The following is a 19,948-nucleotide window of genomic DNA, read 5'->3' as shown; positions in this document are numbered from 1 at the left end:
GGAGTCCCCCGACACTTCCACTCCAAGACCTAAATATTCATGAGCCTCTAAACGCCTTCAAAAGCCCGGTAATTATAGACAGGAAAGAGATGGGAAGAGACAAAGACAAAATGATGGAGAAAGCAGCAGTCAAATGCCCTTAACATTTTTTAGAGGGGAGACAATGCAGCAGAGCTCGGTCTCAAAAGAGGACAAAAAATATGTCTGAAAGATTGTGGACTTAGAGTGGTTAGTCCAATCTCTTTTTTGGACAAAACACTGAGCCAAAATGAATAATGTCAGTAGATTTTGAGAACACTTGAAAAGCCAATTCTATCGTGGTTATGAGATCGGATGCAGTTCATTTATGACCTTTTTCTAGAGTCATAAATGACCTAGAAAAGGGCAAGATCCACTCCACTCAGCCTGCTTTGTAAGCATTTTAGTTACCAATTTTTCCAGGCTTTTGTGGGACCTACTCATTAGCAGGTACGATCGAGGCTGAGTAAAGACTAGATGTGACGTGAACAGACTGCTGTTCACTGATTGGCCATGGGACCAGGAGAAATGAGAAGGGTTTTGAGAAGATAGTGCAGAGAAAAGTTTATTAAACTCAAGGGTGACTATAATAATATTAAAGGATCACAAGTCAAATCAGAATACAATTTTATTATTTACAAATTATAAATGGTAAATGGCCTGCACTTGTATAGAACTTTTTCCAAGTCCCCAGAGAACCTAAAGCGCTTCACACTACAATCAGTCATCCACCCATTCATCCACACAGTAACAGTGGTGAGCTACATAGTAGCCAGAGCTATTCTGGGGCACACTGACAGAGGTGAAGCTGCCATACAATAGGCGCCACCGGGTCCTCTGACCACCATCAGCAGGCAAGGGGGGGTGAAATGTCTTGCCCAAGGACACAACAACTGAAATAGACAGAACTTGGGTTCAAACCAGCAACCCACCAGTTACAGGATGAACTCCTACCACCTGAGAAACAGTCGCCTTAAGGTACAAACTACAGGCAGGCAGGGCACTGTATTTAATAACATCCTAAATCAGCTGATCACACATAAAATCAGCTGTTCAGACAAACAAACATTTCTCCAAAAACACATGGCGCATGAATATCCTACAGTCAACCTAAGACTAACTTCACCGCAGTCAAAAGGTTTGCACTTTAAAGTCCTTGTCCTCGTTATTGCCATGGCTGAGACAAAAACTTCCCCATCAAGCCCAAAATTGTAACTTCTTCAGGCACACACTTGAGCTTCACCAGTCCAGACAGCAGCGTCCCTCCTCTCTGCTTCTTCTGCCACACCCCCTTCACATCAGAACCCCTCTACGTTATTTTATAAGTACTGGCTGGGCTGTGGTCCAAACGATTATCCCAGTGGATCAATTTAGACATGAAAAAAACATATATAAGACATTCTTGCAACCAGTGTGTTTTAAGAAGAGCTGTAGAAGGAGCAGTGCTGTAACAGATTCAGCTAAAGGAGAACAAATGTGTTCGTTTAAGCTTCATCAGAGAGCAAGAATGCATATCCTGAACAAGCCTGAGCATGCAACTACACTTAAACCCGAACATATTAACCTGAAATTGCTTTTTTTGCCTTCCACCATCACCCCATAAAAATGAATGCCTTGCAACTATAATGCACGACACAACAATAACTGTCCTCGTGACACTGACTAATGAGCTGTAGACAACCACATATTTTAAAGTAAACATTGAATCAAAGACTTGGTGACAAGGATTTTTTCCATTCAAGTTACTCAATTAAATGTTTCAGAATTACCTACAGAGCATACACAAACAAACATGATGCATTCGTACAGTGACAGCAGATATAACTATATACATGTGGCCCCTTCATACTTAAATTGAGGGGAAAAAATAGAGATAAATCTTTGAAAGAGACCTAAAATATTGGGTGAATGTTCCCCATTCGATGGTTTTGAGTCCAATTAGAAGTGTGTAATATTAGGTGCAAATTATAAAAAGTCCAAATTTAGTTTTCTTTTTTTTTTTTTACCTAATCTTCCGGTAGATTACAAATTTTTATTTACTTTATGACTTGAAAGGATTGTTAAAATCCCCCCATTACTTTAAACAGAGGCCGGATTGTTCCTACATGTTTTTTAAGAAGTAGATGAGCAACACAATATTGCTGAAACATGCAGGACTGAGCAACAAGCCCAGCCAGCCCAGTTACATCTGGCTGTCTAAAGGTCACCTGCTAAGAAAGTGACACATGCTTGGATTCCTGGTCTTATTCAACGTGCACTGATGAGAAACTACAAAAAGATTAACTAAAGAAAATACAACATTGTTTCTTTCCTTCCCTGCTTGAAAAACCAGACACCACTCTGGAATTTGTTGACATTTATTACACCTAGAGTTACAAAATGCTATCATGTTACTATGCAGAAAGTTAATGTAAGAATCTACTTACAGTATTTAGGGTCTTCACACAGAGACTGATGTTTACAGTTACTAATTCAAACTGTGCTAATATAAGATGCTAAAGACAGCCTAAAAGGTCAACTATATAATCATTTTGACTTTGCTTTAATATAACAAGACCTTCTTTTATAAAACACACTGAGACATCACCTCTGATAATTATATAAATAATTAATGTCAGGAAAAAATATTTTGAATGCTGTTAATTATACATCTCAGCTAAAATTGGTATCAGCAGAAGTCAACCACAAAACTCAGATCGGTGCATTTCTACTATGCATCTATGGACCATTTCTATATGTATGGGGGCTAATCCTTTGTTATCAAATTATATAATTTAAAGTAAAAAAAAAAGGCAGGAATAATTGGCCACTGACTTAGTAAAGATGTCAGGGTCCTAGTAATGTACTGACACACTGTCCAAGCTCACTGGGGGGCCTAGACAGAACAGAGCCTTGGATAATGTTATTAGCTCTCAACAATGAGAGGACAAGTCAACAAGACAGCTGGGACATAGGCCTGCTGTTCACTTCATTATCCAAGCATGTTCACATTTACACTGATGGATTTGTCATGTTACTTATCCCTTTGGCTCTTTTTACAGATAGAAACTATCCTTGGTTTAGCTTTCAACAAGATTTAGTCCATCCCATTGCCTTTAAAGCCTGAGGGCAAATCTGATACCCCCATCCAGTCGTAAGTACAGTATATGAAGTGAGGAAGTGGGTTTTATAGGGCTGTCTGGTCTATTTTTGGGTATCTGCGCCTGCAAGGATTCCTGTTACAAACCCCCTCTGGGAGATGATATCTGAGAGCCTGATTGTAGAGACAGCAGCGGGCAGGAAGTTTTTTTCTTTTCCATTTTTATATTTTAGGACAACAAAATCTTACTTAACAACAAAGAAGGCTTGAGTGAGTGTATTTTCCTCACACTCATCAGCCATTAAGTAGATTGCCCTACCATCATATGCCTACAACAAATTCCAGGATGAGTCGGATGATTTTGAGCTTACTGGAAACCTCATCATAGTGTTAGGAGAGCCATGAAATCACATGCAGATTGTAGTAAGAGGCAGCTGCAGGAAAAAACACACAACAGCTCTGCATCACCTTAAAATGACAAAACCCAACAGTATGGTATCGCAAACATTGCCGTCATTTATATGTAAATCAGGACGCCATGTCTCTACACCCTCTGTAAGTCTCCAGACACAAAAACACAACAAACCTTCGATCAGATGAGACAACAGGTGACTGGGAGCAACAGGAAGTCAAACGATGCATGACAGATGGAACAAGATGAGGTGAATTGAGCTCACATCACGATAGTTTCCTCTCCTTGTAAACTATCTGGAACCAAGGTCTGTTTCTTCCAACACTAATGATTTCATGTCCCCTGTTGTCACACCCAAGGGCTCAGACTCTGCTGCTGGGTTGTCGGGCTGTTCTCTTCGCAATCTGAGCTTTGATTAACGACTCGCAGCAGCAATCTCTCCCAAAAGATTTGACACATATCACATCGGATGACAGTCAGATGACAAGGGGCCATCAAACTTCACCAGGATAACTGATGAGCAAGCTAAAATTTGGTGATCCACACCAAGAAAGGTGCATGCTCATTATGCATCTATCTCTCACTGAGACATGAGGATCTTACTGTAAAATGCACTCATACTTAAGGTTTCCCGTCTAATGTAACGATGCCTGCGGATCACCAGTCCATTAGCAGGCAAAAATCCACAAACATTTGCTGGTTATATCCTCTGCATTTAAACAGCAAGAGCATATCGTCCTCCAGTTTCTCTCCAAACGAGACAGTTAATGCCATTCAGAGTGCAGAAGTGAAGCAGAGGCCAGTCTTTCCTGAGTGACGTCTGTGTGTGGAAGTGAACGTCCCTTAAGTGTGCCCAAGTGAGCCTTTTTTGAAAGCTCAGCAGTCCATGAACAAAAAATGCTTCTGAATGTAAATCTATCACCTCTCCATCTGCCATTGGGAAATGCATAGATTAACAGAAGCCTGTAAAAACAAGGATGGAAATGACAGAAACATACAAAGTCTTGCAAAAGTATTCATACACATCAAAGGTTTTCACATGTTGTCACAACGACAAACTTTAATGTATTTTAGCCAGTTTATCTGATAGACCAATACAGAGTAGAGTATAATGGTGAAGTGGATGAAATATAACATGTTTTTTTTATGGTGTTACAATTAAAAAAAGTATCTGAACCATTCCACTGTAGCCCTGGCTGTACGTTGAGTGTTGTGGTTCTGATGGAAGGTGAACTTCCACCCGTCTCAAGTTCTTTGCAGCCAATAACAAGTTTTCTTCCAGGATAGTCCAGCATTTAACTCCAAACTCTGAGATCTTCACAGAACGGCTGGATTCATACATATGATATATTACACACAGGTGGACTCCAGGTGCAATTTATTAATAAAGAGATTTTTTTAAGGCGATTAAACTGAATTTTATTCCAGGATATCGTACTTAAAGGTTGGTGAATACAAATGCATACCACATTTTTCGATTTTTTTAATTATAAAAATACTGAAAAACACATGCCATTTCTCTTCCACTTCACAATACTTTCCATTAGTCTGTACAATAAAATCCAATAAAACACATTGAAGTTTATTGTTGAAACATGACAAAATGTGAAAAAATTCAAGGGGTATCAAAACATGTTCAAGGAAATAATAATAATAATCCTAATCGTAATAATAATAAAATTGAGAGCTTTGCTTTTCGGCTCAGCTCTTTCTTCACCACAACGGACCGGCACAGCGCCCCCATTACCGTGGCAGCCGCACCGATCCGTCTGTCGATCTCCTGCTCCATTCTTCCCTCACTCGTGAACAAGACCCCGAGATACTTGAACTCCTCCACTTGAGGCAGGAACTCCCCTCCAACCTGAAGAGGACAAGCCACCCTTTTCCGGTTGAGAACCATGGCCTCGGACTTGGAGGAGCTGATCTTCATCCCAGCCGCTTCACACTCGGCTGCGAACCGCCACAGCGCATACTGTAGGTCTTGGCTAGAGGGGGCCAGCAGGACCACGTCATCTGCAAAAAGAAGAGACGAAATCCACTGGTCCCCAAACCAGACCCCCTCCGGCCCTTGGCTGCGTCTGGAAATCCTGTCCATAAAAGTTATGAACAGGACCGGTGACAAAGAGCAGCCCTGCCGGAGTCCTACGTGCACCGGGAACAGGTCCGACTTAGTGCCGGGAATGCAGACCAAACTCCTGCTCCGCTCGTACAGGGACCGGATGGCCCCTAATAAAGGGCCCCCGATTCCACACTCCTGGAGCACCCCCCACAGGGCATCACGAGGGACACAGTCGAATGCTTTCTCCAGGTCCACAAAACACATGTGGACCGGTTGGGCAAACTCCCATGAACCCTCGAGTACCCTTTAGAGGGTATAGAGCAGGTCCAGTGTTTCACAGCCGGGACGAAAACCACACTGCTCCACCTGTAGCCAATGTTCGACTACCGGCCGGACTCTCCTCTCCAATACCCTGGCGTAGGCCTTACCAGGGAGGTTGAGGAGTGTGATCCCCCTGTAGTTGGACCACCACCCCGGGCTATGTTCCTACCCTCCCCTATGGCCATGAACTTTGGGTCATGACCGAAGGAACAAGATCCCAGATACAAGCGACTGAAATGAGCTTCCTCCATAGGGTGGCCGGGCACTCCCTTAGAGATAGGGTGAGGAGCTCGGCCATCCAGGAGGAGCTTGGAGTAGAGCCGCTGCTCCTCCACATTGAGAGGAGCCAGTTGAGGTGGCTCGGGCATCTATCCTGGATGCCCCCTGGACGCCTTCCTCGGGAGGTGTTCCAGGCACGTCCCACCGGGAGGAGGCCCAGGGGACGGCCCAGGACACGCTGGAGGGACTATGTCTCTGAGGGGCCTGGGAACGCCTTGGGCTTCCCCTGGAGGAGCTGGAGGAGGTGTCTGGGGAGAGGGACGTCTGGGCGTCTCTGCCGAGTCTGCTGCCCCTGCGACCCGGTAGACGAGTACGAGTACGAATAATAATTATGATTAGGATTATTAGTTATAAATAAAGCACTTTACAAACCAAATGGCAAAGTGCTCTACAAGTGAAAAGAAATAGAAAATAAAAATACGATAATAAAAGCAATAAGCAATAAAATACAAGTTTGAAAATCTAAGCAAGAAAATCAACAATAAAAGGCTAAATCTTAAAGTTATTTTAAAAGAATTGCAGCCAGTGGAGAGAATACAAATTAATCATACTTACTGGATGGTGCAACTTAAAAAGAGTTCCAGTGACCATTTTATATAAAAACAAACATACATGCAAACATGTTTAAAGCTGGCAAACCTGCCAGTAGACTGATTTGTGATACATACTGTGACGACATTCCCTTTCTGAAGTTTTTCTTCTCAGTACATGACTGACTGACCAGGGTTTACCCCCACCCACCTGGTGCTGCTATGATAGGAACACAAGCCCTCAAATTAAATCAGAGCTGCACTGTTGCATTTATTCATGCTTTCAGAACATGGAGTGTGATCTGGTTTTCACTTTCATTTAGCCTGCAGCTTCACAGTTTCGCATCCTCCCATCTGCTTTCTGGGATGCTCTGTTCTGGTACAGCTAAAATCTAGTCACAGCTGATGGAAGGCAGCTTATAGTGACTGTAAAACGCTGCCTGCCTTGCTGCCTAATCACCTTGGCCATCCTTGGATAATGAGTCTCCTAGAGGAGAATATAGACAAGCATCTGAAAAATTTGAACTAAACGTCCTATTCAAAGTTCTCTTTAGCAACTAGGCTGTTGATTATTTGATGAACAGCAAGACTGAGTTTTGCCTGTTAGTTTTGTTGATTGACCTTAAACTCTCACCCAATACTTCATTACTCTACACAAACTCACATTCAGACATGAGAGGCACCCTCAGGCAAACCTTCAATTATCTCAACCTGCAAACATTCAGGACTTTATAAATAAATAAAGATCTTTGCATGCTTATTTCAGGAGCAGGACAGGCTGAAATAAGTAAAAAAAAAGGTGTAGGAGCCAAATCACATCTTCCTCCCAACCCACACTAACACAACATCTTAGATATTTGGAGATGATTTAACAAGAAGAAATTAAACTAAAATGATAAATTAAAAAAAAAACTATCTGCATGGACAAAGGATGAGGGGAAAACACAATTGGTAGTTCCAATGTTCCCTTATTCATTAAACGAACATGATGGCGTGACTAGAAACAGTCTTACTGTACAAAATGTTTACCCGCTAATGTAAACCTCACCCTTGGAGTTACCTGCAGACCCTTACATTGCTTAACTGATTTTAAAAAAGAAGTAATGGTTTATACCGGTCTGTGAAACACATTTTGAGAAATCTGGCAGACTCCTATTTTCTTGTAAGTCCTGAATTCTGGAGGTCAACACCCCTGTGCTTTACTCGAACTGCATGTTCTCCTGTCTTTCCCATTTTAAATAGTGGACAGGAGAAACTGACCTCTTCCTTAAATTATATTCCCAGTTAAGAAGTCACATATTACTATTTATAAGTGCTTAGACACTCAAAAAAGAAAAGTAGAAATTAAACAAATTACTTTATTATACATATCTAATAGGAATTGTCAGGGAAGCCAATAATCCTGTTATTTTGTTTAAACAAAATGGTAAAATCATGTGAAAAAAAAAAACCTGGGTTTTTCTTACATTTTAAAGAATTATGGATTTTTAATATAAATTGTAACAATACTGTCTGAGGCTTTGAGAGCAAAGATTGCAGCAGCTTATAAATCTGGAAAGCGGTTTAAAGAGATATCGAAATCATCTAAAATCAACTTTTTCACTGTATGGAAAACAGCCCACAGATGGAGGATGTTTACAATGACTGGCAACGTGCCCGGGTCAAGCAAGTTCACCCTGGCAGCAGACGGCAAGATGCTAAAGGATGAACCCTGAGATGTTCATCATGGAGCATACAGCAGGCTCGTGCTACTGTTTGTATGAAAGTGCATGACTGTACAATCAGAAATAAAACTGCACTGGTTTCAATTTCATAAGAAGTGTACAAGGATTAAACAACTGCTATTTAAGAAAAACATACAGGCCACACTGAAGTTTGTCCTAGCAAACATAAACAAAGACCAGGACTCCTAATGTTCTTTGGGTGGACGAGTCTAAAACTGAATTATTTTGGCCCCCGAACAGGAGAAATATTGGGATTAAAGCAACTACAGCATTAGAGGAAAAGATACTCATACAAATGTCATGGTTTGAGGATGATTTGCTGCAGCTGGATCTGGCCAGCTCTCCATCAAATATAGCACCATGTCTTCTACCACCTATCAGAGAGTGCTGGAGGAAAATCTAAGAGCATCTTTATAAAAAATAAAGCTGAAGTAGAACTGGACCCTGAAACATGGCAATGTCCCAAAACATACTGCTGAGAGTTAAAAAATGCAAAGTCCTGGACCAAGTCAAAGACAAGATCTTGATCTCACTGAGATGCTGTGAAGTGACATAAAACAGGCCGGGGATGCAAGAAAGAAACCCTTAAAATATCTCACAGCTGAAAGTGAGGAGTGGGGCAAACCTTCCTCACACTGGTGTCAGAGACTGGTAGATGGCTACAAGCAGCGTCTTATTTCAGCTTAAGAGGGTACGACCAGCTATTAGGAGGTACAATTTCAATCTCAGTTAGGAAAAGCATTTTTGGTTTTATCTTTTGTTTAATGAGGAAAACAGAGCTAACGTTTGGTAATTTGTAATTTAATCACTTCCTTTTCCAGAGATAATTAAAAAACAGACATTGATATGTGAACATTTCTTTTTAAAGAACTGAGCATTTAAATGGATGTCTAATACTTTCATATGTATTTTTCTCCTCTACTAAATAGTGCTCAAATTTAAGAGTCCATGTTTCTAAATTTGTCAGTGTTTTATTATGTTACTGCAGCAAAAGATGAATTTATTTAAGCTCTTTTTTCAAATCTTTACCACGGGTGGCAATGATGGAGAAAAGTGTTCCAAAGAAAACCGAGATTTTATGTTTGCAGGCAACTGCAGCTGTGCATAGATTTAAAAAAAATGTTTTCCAATCCCTGCAATGGCTTTTACATTGTTAGGAGGTCAGGCTTTACAGCTGCTGAGTCAGCAGCTGTGCATTTGATTAAAGCATTTAAGGTTCTAACCTCAACCTTTTCATTTCAGCACTGAAAAACATTTGAACCCTTGTGTTTCTTAAGGAGGGATATATTGTGATCTGTTGCCTGAAATTATTAAAATATGCTGATATGTTGATTTTTGAGTTAAAGCTTGTGATAATTAAAGCATAAATCCAGCAGGGGGGGGGTTGAATTTTAAGTCTAATGTGTATGTTTAGAATAAGCAGAACGGTTAGATGAGGTACACACAGACTGAGATGACAGAAACGTTTAGGGTGGATTCCTTAGAGAGCATCATGGAGGCGGCAGAAGGAAGAGGAGAAAGTGTGGATAGAAGAAAGAAGCAAACCAGAAAGACACGACGAGAAGATGCTGGTAACAAGGCTGACCTCTTGGAGACAGATAAATGACCTCCTGTCATCATCACAATGTTGCCTCCTCCTTCCTCTCCCTCTTTTGCCTTGAGACTCCAGCTTCCTCCTCCATTTCAATAGAGCATCAATCATGCAAATACACTCATCTGTTCTCACTTTGCCAATAATTTATGGAGCACAGGTCAGAAGTTTGCATACGCCCAATGTGGACATGGATGTCAATGACATTTTAAACCTTAATGATGCATGTGGTCTGTTCCTTTTTGCAGGGCGGAAGAACGATACACACAACTTCTATGAATTTTATAAAGGAAAATTAGGTGCAGTAGTTTAACGTTAATTAACATTTTTCTCTTATCCATTCAGGTTTAAAATTACATACGCTAAAATGTATACTAATCAAAAGGGTGAGGTGGTTTATTTCTTTGTTGTAATAATGCTTCTTAGAAATAAATCTCATATCTTTGTTTGTCAGACTGGTAGAAGTTTTCTAATTCCAGTTAACATTTTGTTTTTCCAGATTGTTGAAGAGCACTTATGTTTCAGGGCCATTCACTGTTCTGTAAGTGCAAGAAATGGGTTGCTTTTTGCAATTCAATGAAAAATTATTTTTAATTATATATATATATATATATATGTATATACACACACACACACTCGTACTCGTCGTCTTCCACTTTATCTGGGACTGGGTCACGGGGGCAGCAGACTCGGCAGACACCAGGGGCCCCCGATTCCATACTCCTGGAGCACCCCCCACAGGGCATCATGAGGGACACAGTCAAATCCTTTCTCCAGGTCCACAAAACACATGTGGACCGGTTGGGCAAACTCCCATGAACCCTCGAGTACCCTTTAGAGGGTATAGAGCTGGTCCAGTGTTCCACAGCCGGGACGAAAACCACACTGTTCCTCCTGAAGCTGAGGTTCGACTACCAGCCGAACTCTCCTCTCCAATACCCTGGCGTAGGCCTTACCAGGGAGGCTGAGGAGTGTGATCCCCCTGTAGTTGGAACACACCCTCCTTCATAAGAAGGGGGACCACCACCCCAGTCCGCCAGTCCAGAGGCACTGTCCCCGACCGCCACGCAACATTGAAGAGGCGTGTCAACCATGACAGCCCAACAACATCCAGAGATTTGAGGTACTCAGGGTGGATCTCATCCACCCCCTAAGCCTTGCCACCGCGGAGCTTTTTAACCACCTCGGTGACTTCAGCCTGAGTGATGAAAGAGTCCAACCCCGAGTCCCCAGCCTCTGTTTCCACCAGGAAATGTCTCCCCCTCTCTCTACCCCTCTTTCCTGTCTGCCCACTGTCAGGAAAATAAATAAATAAATAAAGGCCACTAGTGCTGAAAAAAATATATTTAAAAGTAATTGCCAAATAATACTGATTATAATTTTTCAAGCAGCCCTTGAACTATGCTTAAAATCCAGACCCAGGTAAGGATCAGATATCTATTCAGATCCATGCCAGAAACTTGCTGATGCCTGGAAACACTGTGGTTTCTCTGTAAATATATATGTGTGTGTGTGTGTGTGTGTGTGTGTGTGTGTAGGGGGTATTTTTGACCCAGTACATACAATTTTAGCCCTCTGAGGATTAGAGAGAACTTGGAAAAAAAGCTTGTGTGGCTAATTTGTGTTTCTAAAAAAATCATTGAAGTTGCACCTTGGACCAACATTCCGCCCTATCAGAATGGTCCAAACAAATCATTAAAAGCCCAAAACTAATAAGACGTTCACGCTCATGATGAGAAAATGCACACTTCTCAACAGCACTGTTTGCGTGTGCTTCTTCCTCATGCTCTCACTCTGTCAACGACTTGGATCCTTCTCGTTTTCTCCTTCTCAGCATCCTCTTCACACCACATCTCCATTCCCTCCTTGCCCTCACCATCTGCTCTCCATCTTCCACGTCCTTGTCACATTACCAATCTCAGTCTTAAATGGCAAAGTGTGACCATTACAAAGAACTCATCATTCGTGGAACATAGAGAGGAAATAATACTAGGGTACAAGCCGTCGTCCTGTCGTTCAGGTAATTTCGTCATGATAAGCAGAGAAATAATAAATGAGAGAGTAAGCACCTGAATTCCTCTTCAGGTGAGGCTGTGCAGTTTACGGTCTGAGCTGTGAAAACTTTAACAGGCGTTTAAACAGAGCGAAAGACTTCAGTACAAGACGGTTTTTACAAATGATGGAAGGTTATTCTATCAGGTTGAAATGTTAACATGAAAACTCAAAAGTGAAGACACTTTTTGACGGGAAACGTTCATTACAACCCTGAAGGCTGTTCATCCGGTGTAAACACAGAAGCACTCACCGAGCAGAGACTCAACTCGGCTCCAAATGATACTTTTCCCAGCGGCTTTTCCTTCAAAATGAAGAGAAACGAGTCCTCTCTTCTTCTTCGCTGTTGACAGCAACGTCAGTCCAGCGCTGTTACAGACGTTTTGACAACGCAGCTACGGTTTCTTTGTTGCGGTTCCAGACAGCTCGAAACATCCCTCCAACCAGGGCAGTCGAAGCTGTGCTGTGCATCCGTCGACTCCTCAGGGCGGACGCTAATTGGCTGCTCTCATCACAACGCAGCCTTATGCTTTGACGCGATTGGCCCAGAATTTAACGTGGCGTTCAAGTGTTCGTTGGAAACTTTGGCTCCAGAAATTCATTCTTTCAGATGTCCAAATAAAAACAAGTAAATATTAATAGTGATAACTAAATGTGTAAAGTGAGATAAAATAAATAAGTTTATCAAAGCAATATTCCATTGACACAAAATTAGTATACTCCGTAAACTTAAAAGTGCTTTATTTTGTGATGGACCAACACAGTGGAAAGGTATTGGAGTGGAAGGTAAAGGATTCATAGTTTACACTTTTCTTGCAAATTAAACTCTGAAAAGTTAGGTGTCAATACTTTGTAGAACTCCCTTTCAGTACATTTATAGCTTTTTGCACGTCTTTGCAAAACAGCTTAAACTTGGTCAGACAAGATGCAGAGCATCTGTGAACATAAGCTTTCAGGTCGTGCCACAGATTCACAATATGATTAAGGTGTTGATTTGCTTGGGTCATTCTAGTACCTGAAAATGCTTAGAACTAAACTATCCCGTCATAGTTCTGCCAGTCCACAATGGACTTCTAGCCTCATACTCTGACGAAATTGGCACAGAACCTCTAACAGGTTTTCTTCCGTAGTCGCCCTACATTTAGCCCATCCACCATCGCATCAACCAGCTTCTGTGTCCCTCCAAAAGAAAGGCATTTCCACAGTGTGATGCTGCCACCACCATGTTTCACTGGGTGGATTGGGTTTTAAGTCTGAAGAGCAGTGTTAGTTTTCCTGCAGACATAGAGTTTTACACGTAGGCCAGAAAGTTGTATTTTGATTTCAGACAGGGTATCTTGTTCAAAATATTTGCTGTGTCCCCTATGTGGCCTGTGACAAGCTTTAAATTGGATTTTTCAAAGCTTTCTTTTGGCCACGATGTTAATACATATGCATGCAGCATCTCTCAGAATTTTATTTATAAAACATTTGAAATCCTTTCCCTTACACAATTGTGCACTGCTTTGTGCTGCTCTATCACGTAACATCTGAATAAAATACAATGAAGTTCGTGTTTGTAACATTAGCAAATCTGAGAAAGTTCAGGATGTATGAAAACTTCTACTGTCGCTACTTTAATTGTATTTAATTCACTTGATTATGTATAATTTTTCTAAAGTGAAAAGTGCCAACATCTCCACTGTTTTTACCAAAGCTGACACAGGTCTATGTATCACTTACAACCACAGCTAAGACGATCCTAAAGTGTCAGGCTAAACACATTTTCCACTCAGGGTGTAAACTGACCCCCCATATATCTGCAGCTCAGAGTGACTCCTCAGCTTCTTTCAGGTCAGTGGTACTCCAAGCGTCCCAGTATTTCTGCCACAAATCTCTCAGCATGGGCCAACATTTGTGCACATCATAGTTCCAAAATTTGAAAATGTCTATTTGCTTGTTATATTGATCATTTCTATAACCTCCGGTTCTGTCAGCGGGGACTCTCTTATGCAGATTTAAAGTCTAATAGTTTAAAAAAAACAATTCATATGTGTTCTTGAAACTCAAAATTCTAACTTTTCGAGAGTAACGCATTCATTTTCGATAAATTCACCACATTTAAGCTGTTATCTCTATATTTCCTACAGTCATGAAGGCATCGTCATCCCCTATATGTGTGTTCTTGATTCAGTCTGCATCTTTCCATACTTCCAGCTGAATCTTTATTACTAATCAAATGTCTATGGTCGGTAAATCAAAGGCGATATAGACATTCAACCTCTATAGTCAGTAAATAATCTCGGTCCGTATTTAAAATCCGGGCTACTACTAGATTGGAAAATTGATGTTCAGATTATCTCCATCCAGATTTTCAAAGGTGGTAGAGAAAAGTTGCTTCCTCTTCACAATTGGTCTGTAACGTAACATCCCAATATACAATAAAATTATGCAATGTGACAAAATGTATAAAAAGTTAAGGTAGTATGAAATACTTTTAAAAGGCACTGTCGCAAATCCTGTTTCTACCTCTGATAAAAACACTATTTGTAAACAAATGCATAGGTGCATGCTTTGGCTGCTAATAACGTATTTTTTAACAGATGTTTAATTTCGCAGTGTTGTCAAAAGACCGAAGAAAACGTGGATTTTCGACTAATCTGATTAAATTTAACTCGAAACGTAAAACAAGGACTTCATGAGCGTCAGAAGCAGGATATTGACTCCACCTGCTGGTTGCGGTAGGTAATTACGAGATGTGGCCTCTGTATTCCTCACGTTTGTACAGGTCCTTCTCAAAATATTAGCATATTGGGATAAAGTTACTTATTTTCCATAATGTCATGATGAAAATTTAACATTCATATATTTTAGATTCATTGCACACTAACTGAAATATTTCAGGTCTTTTATTGTCTTAATACGGATGATTGTGGCATACAGCTCATGAAAACCCAAAATTCCTATCTCACAAAATTAGCATATTTCATCCGACCAATAAAAGAAAAGTGTTTTTAATACAAAAAACGTCAACCATCAAATAATCATGTACAGTTATGCACTCAATACTTGGTCGGGAATCCTTTTGCAGAAATGACTGCTTCAATGCGGCGTGGCATGGAGGCAATCAGCCTGTGGCACTGCTGAGGTCTTATGGAGGCCCAGGATGCTTCGATAGCGGCCTTTAGCTCATCCAGAGTGTTGGGTCTTGAGTCTCTCAACGTTCTCTTCACAATATCCCACAGATTCTCTATGGGTTTCAGGTCAGGAGAGTTGGCAGGCCAATTGAGCACAGTGATACCATGGTCAGTAAACCATTTACCAGTGGTTTTGGCACTGTGAGCAGGTGCCAGGTCGTGCTGAAAAATGAAATCTTCATCTCCATAAAGCTTTTCAGCAGATGGAAGCATGAAGTGCTCCAAAATCTCCTGATAGCTAGCTGCATTGACCCTGCCCTTGATAAAACACAGTGGACCAACACCAGCAGCTGACACGGCACCCCAGACCATCACTGACTGTGGGTACTTGACACTGGACTTCTGGCATTTTGGCATTTCCTTCTCCCCAGTCTTCCTCCAGACTCTGGCACCTTGATTTCTGAATGACATGTAGAATTTGCTTTCATCCGAAAAAAGTACTTTGGACCACTGAGCAACAGTCCAGTGCTGCTTCTCTGTAGCCCAGGTCTGGGGAATGCGGTACCTGTAGCCCATTTCCTGCACACGCCTGTGCACGGTGGCTCTGGATGTTTCTACTCCAGACTCAGTCCACTGCTTCCGCAGGTCCCCCAATGTCTGGAATCGGCCCTTCTCCACAATCTTCCTCAGGGTCTGGTCACCTCTTCTCGTTGTGCAGCGTTTTCTGCCACACTTTTTCCTTCCCACAGACTTCCCACTGAGGTGCCTTGATACAGCACTCTGGGAACAGCCTATTCGTTCAGAAATTTCTTTCTGTGTCTTACCCTCTTGCTTGAGGGTGTCAATAGTGGCCTTCTGGACAGCAGTCAGGTCGGCAGTCTTACCCATGATTGGGGTTTTGAGTGATGAACCAGGCTGGAAGTTTTAAAGGCCTCAGGAATCTTTTGCAGGTGTTTAGAGTTAACTCGTTGATTCAGATGATTAGGTTCATAGCTCGTTTAGAGACCCTTTTAATGATATGCTAATTTTGTGAGATAGGAATTTTGGGTTTTCATGAGCTGTATGCCAAAATCATCCGTATTAAGACAATAAAAGACCTGAAATATTTCAGTTAGTGTGCAATGAATCTAAAATATATGAATGTAAAATTTTCATCATGACATTATGGAAAATAATGAACTTTATCACAATATGCTAATATTTTGAGAAGGACCTGTACAAACAAACTGAACTGAATCGATCTTACTTTGCTTTAAAATTATGAGAATCCTTCCGAAAGCTTCTCACAACAGTTGGCAGGAAGTTTGGCCCATTTCTCTGGACAGAATTAGTGTAACTGAGTCAAGTTTGAAGGCCCTCTTGCTCATACACACCTTTCTAGCTTAGCCCACAGATTGTCTATAGGACTGATGTCAGGACTTTGTGATTGACATCCCAAAATACTGCCTTTGTTTACCTTAAGTTACTTTGTAATTAGTTTAGCAGTTTGCTGGAAGACCCCTTTGTCCCCAAGATTTAACTTCATTGTTTGAGAAGCTACTTTAGTATTTCTACATAATGTTTTTTCCTATAATGCCATACATTTTTTTGAAGAGCATCAGTCAAAATATCCTCATGATGCTGCCACTGACATACTTCACAGTTTGGAAGGTGTCCTTTGGCTTCCCTCTTTTTCCTTCAAGGGTAGTAATGACCATTGTGGCAAAACAAAAGGAATTTATTTAATCACACCACAGGACATCTCTCTGAAAATGAAGGCTCCTGTCCCACAGTGCATTTGCAAGCTGTAATTTTGCTTTTTATGTTGTTTTTTGAGTAAAGGCTTTTTTTTCTCACTTTAAAACTTTAATTCACTTCAATTCAGTCTAATTATACAGCACAAATTAACAACACATGTCATCTCAAGGCATTTTACAAAAAAAAAGTCAGTTCAATCCAGTTATACAGATTCCTACTTGGTCCTAGTTATCAAAGAATGCTGTCAAGTTTAGTTTATCATTGAAACTGGTTAAATAGTTTTCTATCCAAGGAAACCCAGCAGATTGCAATGAGTCACTGACTTCAGCAGCCTAAACCTATAGCAGCATAACAACAGAGATGGCTCAGGATAACATAATCCAGTCTAACTATAAGCTTTATCAAAAAGGAAGGTTTCAAAAGGAAGGAAGATTCCAGGAGATGGGGAGTTACTCTAGGAGACCTGGACAGGGCCATTGGAGGTCCTTAACCCATCAGCAGGACTGGTATCTGCTCCTATGTGCAAGGAGGAACAGGATGATTACTGCCAGAGCCCTACAAAACGACCTAAAGAGGAAACAGACGTCATGAGGGTGGCCTGAGGGCCCGATGTTCTCAAATATGCCCTGTGATCACTGCCCAGTATCATGGAGCTTGCCTGGGATTTGCCAGAGAACACTGGAAATTGGCACATTTGGCAATGACGCCCCTTTCTTTTCACAGATGAGAGCAGGTTGACTCTGAGTTCTGTGACAGATGTCAGAGGGTCTGAAGACGCTGAGCTGAACATCATGCTGCCTGCAACATTGTTCAGCATGATTGGTTTGGTGGTGGATCAGTGTTGGTCTGGAGAGGCATATCCATAGGACGCACAGATCTTTACAGGATAAACGATGGCACCCTGATGGCCATTATGTACCGGGATGAAATCCTTAGATCCATTGTTTGATCCTTCACTGCTGCAGTGGGTCCTGGGTTCCTCCTTGTGCATGATAATATCCGGCCTCATGTGACAAGAGGATGAAGACAGTTCCTGGAGGACGAAGGAACTGGTACCATTGACTGTCCTCCACTCTCACCTGACCTAAATCCAATGAAACATCTCTGGTCCATCCAATGCCTTCAAGTTGCATCTCAGACTGTCCAGAAGCTCAATGATACCTTGGTCAGGATCTGGGAGGAGATAATCCTGGACACCCTGTGTCATTTTAGAAGGAGCAACATTGTCAGGCATCCATGCAAGCACATAGGGGGCATACAAACTACTGAGCACCATTTTGAGTTGCTCCAGTGACATTTCAGCAAAATGGACTAGCCTGCCATATCAGTATAAATTTCTTGGTGATTCAGATTAAGCTCTCTGTGGGTTGATCATTTTCATTTTCATCAAATGATGCAGCATCCTTTTGTTCCTAACACATTACTCATTCTACATCACTATGGATATCCAGCATGATTTGCTTTCCCATTGAGACCCTATATATCTTCAACAGGTTCCTTTAATTTTTTTGAGCAGTGTACATATAAGCAGAGAGAAAGCAGATTCTAGTTTTGTTTATACTTGCATATTATTGCTTGAACAGATAGAGTTGATGCCTTCAGGCTTCTGAAGGGTCTCTTTGATATCTTAGCGTTTTCAAAGATTCAACACTAACGAGCAGTGTGTTTGAATTGTAGATGTACAGGGGTTGGACAATGAAACTGAAACACCTGTCATTTTATTGTGGGAGGTTTCATGGCTAAATTGGACCAGCCTGGTAGCCAGTCTTCATTGATTGCACATTGCACCAGTAAGAACAGAGTGTGAAGGTTCAATTAGCAGGGTAAGAGCACAGTTTTGCTCAAAATATTGAAATGCACACAACATTATGGGTGACATACCAGAGTTCAAAAGAGGACAAATTGTTGGCGCACGTCTTGCTGGCGCATCTGTGACCAAGACATCAAGTCTTTGTGATGCATCAAGAGCCACAGTATCCAGGGTAATGTCAGCATACGACCAAGAAGGACGAACCACATCCAACAGGATTAACTGTGGACGCAAGAGGAATATACACGGCCGGGCTGCTATAGCCAAACCTTTGGTCACTCATGCCAATGCCAAATGTCAGTTTCAATGGTGCAAGGAGCGCAAATCTTGGGCTGTGGACAATGTGAAACATGTATTGTTCTCTGATGAGTCCACCTTTACTGTTTTCCCCACATCCGGGAGAGTTACGGTGTGGAGAAGCCCCAAAGAAGCGTACCACCCAGACTGTTGCATGCCCAGAGTGAAGCATGGTGGTGGATCAGTGATGGTTTGGGCTGCCATATCATGGCATTCCCTTGGCCCAATACTTGTGCTAGATGGGCGCGTCACTGCCAAGGACTACCGAACCATTCTTGAGGACCATGTGCATCCAATGGTTCAAACATTGTATCCTGAAGGCGGTGCCGTGTATCAGGATGACAATGCACCAATACACACAGCAAGACTGGTGAAAGATTGGTTTGATGAACATGAAAGTGAAGTTGAACATCTCCCATGGCCTGCACAGTCACCAGATCTAAATATTATTGAGCCACTTTGGGGTGTTTTGGAGGAGCGAGTCAGGAAACGTTTTCCTCCACCAGTATCACGTAGTGACCTGGTCACTATCCTGCAAGAAGAATGGCTTAAAATCCCTCTGACCACTGTGCAGGACTTGTATATGTCATTCCCAAGATGAATTGATGCTGTATTGGCCGCAAAAGGAGGCCCTACACCATACTAATAAATTATTGTGGTCTAAAACCAGGTGTTTCAGTTTCATTGTCCAACCCCTGTATGTCCGTAGGCATGCCTCTAATGGACTCACACGTTGTCAATTAACTTATTAGAAACTTACAAGACCTAGACATCACCTGGGCTTTACCAAATTGGTTAAAAGGCATAGTAATCTTGGTGTATGTAAAGATCTGAATTTGAAAAAAGTAATAAGAAAAATAGCTCTATCATCATTAAGATAATTTTGGTAATCCTAACTGACCTTAAACAGGGAAAGTCTAGTC

At 41.5% G+C, this 19,948-nt stretch overlaps 1 protein-coding gene across 2 annotated transcripts in view; it reads right to left on the bottom strand.

The window, feature by feature from the left end:
- The window catches only part of LOC124870688 (SPRY domain-containing SOCS box protein 4-like), a 120,340-nt gene extending 107,783 nt beyond the window's left edge, over positions 1-12,557 (bottom strand). For both annotated transcript variants that reach the window (XM_047369512.1, XM_047369514.1), the window contains exon 1: positions 12,319-12,557. The gene's annotated coding sequence lies outside the window, so the exon portion shown is untranslated. The remainder of the gene's footprint in view (positions 1-12,318) is intronic.
- Between the last annotated feature and the right edge of the window lie 7,391 nt (positions 12,558-19,948).

The sequence above is a fragment of the Girardinichthys multiradiatus genome, chromosome 6, assembly GCF_021462225.1.
Source record: "Girardinichthys multiradiatus isolate DD_20200921_A chromosome 6, DD_fGirMul_XY1, whole genome shotgun sequence".
NCBI classification, from domain to species: Eukaryota; Metazoa; Chordata; class Actinopteri; order Cyprinodontiformes; family Goodeidae; genus Girardinichthys; species Girardinichthys multiradiatus.
This window is presented reverse-complemented; position numbering and strand designations above follow the sequence as displayed.